Genomic DNA, 3,691 nt, shown 5'->3' with positions numbered 1-3,691 from the left:
ATAGTACATAATATATACTCTGTATATAATCTTCTTAAGGCTAAGAAAGATACAGAGAGAGAATCTTAGTGCTCAAGGGACCTGTGAAATTATTCCCATAATGCTTAATTATAAAGATAAGTAAACTATTTGTCTACAAGCTAATTTAAAATTTATTTTAAAAGAGTACTTCAGACATTACATTTTTATTAGGTAGTTGGTACATACAGAATGGTTTGGTTGGAGCTGAAGTATATTCAAAAGGTTCCATGAAAGAATCAGGAGGCTGAAGGCTGGTACAACTTGGATAGAGAGAACCCAGGATGTCAAGTACCTTATGAACAAGGTGCCTCTCAGGGGCAAATTACATTTTCCAAAGATGATAATAGCTCTTTCTAGGATCTGGCCTCCTCTTTATCAAGTGAGGAGTCCAAGTCTCTGCTTCCTTGAATTTGGCTGAACTTGTGACTCTTTCCATAAATGCAGCGAAAGTGACACTGAGTGGCTTCCCAGGCTAGGTTAGAAAAGGCCACACAGTTTCTGCCTGATTCCTTGGAATGGAAGCCCAAGCAGCCCATGGAAAAGAATCAAAACATTGGGACCCTATGCCTGACTGAGCTCCTTGGCAACAGCCATTACCAACTTTCCAGCTATGTGAGCAAGAAATCTTGAAGGTAAGTCCTCTGGCCCCCAGTGGAACAGCCCCAGTTAGCACTATAGAAAACAGAATAACTGCTCCCATTGGGCCCTGCCCAAGTTGAAGATTTGTGTGAAAAAAAATATATGTATTGTAACTGTTTGAACCATCTAAGTTTGGGATGTAGTTTGTGGTTACATAGCTGTTGATAATCAGAATACTGTCTGTCAGTTGTCACATGAGAAAGAAGCAAGAAACCAGGAGTGAGGAGCTCAGAATCCTTTTAGATACAAAACAAAAACAGTGTTCTAGTTCATGGATACTACAATTGAAAGGACCCAATCAGAAGAAGTTAAATGGAAATCTCCTATGGATGGACCTCATAAGCAAGAAAGAGCAGTAACACCTGAAAGGTTCCAGCTTTAAAAAGTTTACTGAAGCCTCCAAGCATGGCTCTGAAAATTTTGCTGGATCATCCCTTCAACCTCCTGCACTCTATCCTAGTCCTTCCCAGTAAAGACCGTATCCCATCTTTGTCCTGCTTCTCTGCTTTACAGTAACAGTCTTCTGGCCACTCCCTGCCTCACCATGAGGGCTTAACTCCAGGTCATTGAAACCTGGACCTTTGAAAAGTGAAACGGACTGCAGGAGCTTCAACAGCATAGACCCAAAGTCAACCAAGGCAGTCATAGCCATTGTGTTTAAGACCAGCCCAACTCCACAAGAGTCACTGCACCAAGAAACCAGATCCTGAGTCTCTCTCAGGAAAATAAGAGCTACTATATGATAAAGACTTACCAAAGGCAGGTTAGGATTTTCTCCCATTGGTCTATAGCAGTCCCTTGACAGCCATAGAAAGAGCCTTCAATCTTTTCTAAAATTTGTTAGCAGCTCTTTTTCCTTTTCTCAAGTACATTTAGGGTGTAGTTGGAAGACTTAATTGCAATTAATAAGCTGTAATTAGGGTCTTAGGGTTTCCCTAGAGTTTAGGGCCAAAAGCTATGGAATCTTATTAGAAAATTTAATTAATGTATTTCCATTACATTTTCATTTACGAGGGGGGAAACCAGAACAGTGATGAAAGGATTTTTATAGAAATGAAAAAAGTTAGGTAAATTACCATTTTTTAAGCCTCATTACAATAGAAAAACACTCTTTTAACGTAATCTTATTCAGTCAAGTGAGTAAAAATGCTTCTCTGCACTTTTTCTAAAATTGCTTTTCCTCTTCCTAGGTTTAAAACAAATTAAGACTCAAAGAGATATTCCAGCTTCCAGTGAAATCAGTTCATCATGGATTGGGAAAGATATAATCTTGATTATAAAGGGTGAATGGAACAAAGATTACCATGGCCAAGAGACAGCATTAATGTCTGATTACTCAAAGGAGGAAAAATACCTCATACAACTTTGTCCATTATATTATAATAGACATTACTGTGCTAAAATATATCCCCACCAATCTACCAAAATGACTAAAATTCCACAAATAAAGATTCATTAATTTTCTTTTTTTTTTTTAGATTTTATTTATTTATTTGAGACAGAGAGAATGAGAGAGAGAGAGCACATGAGAGGGGGGAGGGTCAGAGGGGGAAGCAGGCTCCTTGCCGAGCAGGGAGCCCGATGCGGGACTCGATCCCGGGACTCCAGGATCATGACCTGAGCCGAAGGCAGTCGCCTAACCAACTGAGCCACCCACGCGCCCCCAGATTCATTAGTTTTCAGTAAGCCTTTTTACATTTAGGATCAATCTATTAAAATATTATTATTTCTGGAGAGAGTATTATATCACTTATGATCAGTTTTTAAAGTTTTATCTTAGACTTTTTGAAATAAAGAATTGTTGCCTTGGAAAGCTATAACAATTATCCTGGGTGAAGGATGATGTCAGGATAGGTATATTTTGATGTGAAAAGGAGTTTAATAGTTTTTCAGGAAAGCCAGTCTTTATGGGAGGAAATGGATGCATAAAGTTGAAGTGCAGTCTTCCATTATTTTCCACGGTTGACCTTTATCTTTGGTAATAGAAGCAGGGTAAACTACATTATGATTTCTTAATAATTACTGAGTTTAACATAATGAAAATCCACCCCCCACCCCTCCCCCCCGCCAATGTCTTCCATCTCTATCTGAAAGTCCTTCTACGCTTCTCTGTCTGGCAAACATCTAGTCTTATCTCAAGGTTTAGCTCCTCTGTGAAGCTTTCCGTGAACCTCCAACCCCTAGAGCAATCAATTACCCCATCTTTAATCCCACAGCATTTTGTATATACCTCCTTATAAATGTACATGAGCTCCTAGAATTTTGACAGTGCCTAAAAAGAAGGGTGTCTAAAGATTAAGAGATGAAAGAATTGTTGCAACTTTAATTTCTGTGCAATGGGAGAATTCTTTTCCAATTCAAATGCAGCCCATATGTTATTTTTCCTATAGAGGCTTCAGGAACATTCAGAATAGAGACAGAAAGCATCAGCAATATGCAAATTGAGAAACTATTCCTAGTTAATGAGTATATATTGGCAAGCATTTTGCTAAACTTATTTAACAAAGCAAATCTAAGAAATAAAATTGTTGGGGACCCTGTTACATAACATCTGACCTATACATTTGCAAATCAAAAGACAGAATCTCTGAAACTGGCAGCAAGTGCCTTGATACAAGGAAGTAGCCGGTGAAGGCCAGTCTAGCATGGAGTAAGAATAGCTCTCACTAGAATCTGAGTGAGGAAAAAAAAAAGACTCCAGAGCTAAAGAGAAATAATTTACGAATTTGTAGTGAGGATGGATTGAAAATTAATCCCTAAACATGATACAGCATTTTAACATTATCTGTCTCTTTACTGATCAACTATTAAGCCATACTTAACCAAATGGTAAACTATTTTCTTGTTCATCAGTGTGAGTTCAGGCAGTCTCAGTACTTATTTTTACAAAAATAATTTTACAGAAAGTAGAAATAGGGACACCTGGGTGGCTCAGTCAGTAAGCATCTGACTCTGGATTTTGGCTCAGGTCATGATCTCAGGGTTGTGAGATCGAGCCCCTCATCGTGCTCTGTGTTGGGTGTAGAGCCTG

The sequence above is a fragment of the Leptonychotes weddellii genome, chromosome 9 (genome assembly GCF_054177405.1).
Source record: "Leptonychotes weddellii isolate Sample4059 chromosome 9, ASM5417740v2, whole genome shotgun sequence".
NCBI lineage: Eukaryota > Metazoa > Chordata > Mammalia > Carnivora > Phocidae > Leptonychotes > Leptonychotes weddellii.
This window is presented reverse-complemented; position numbering follows the sequence as displayed.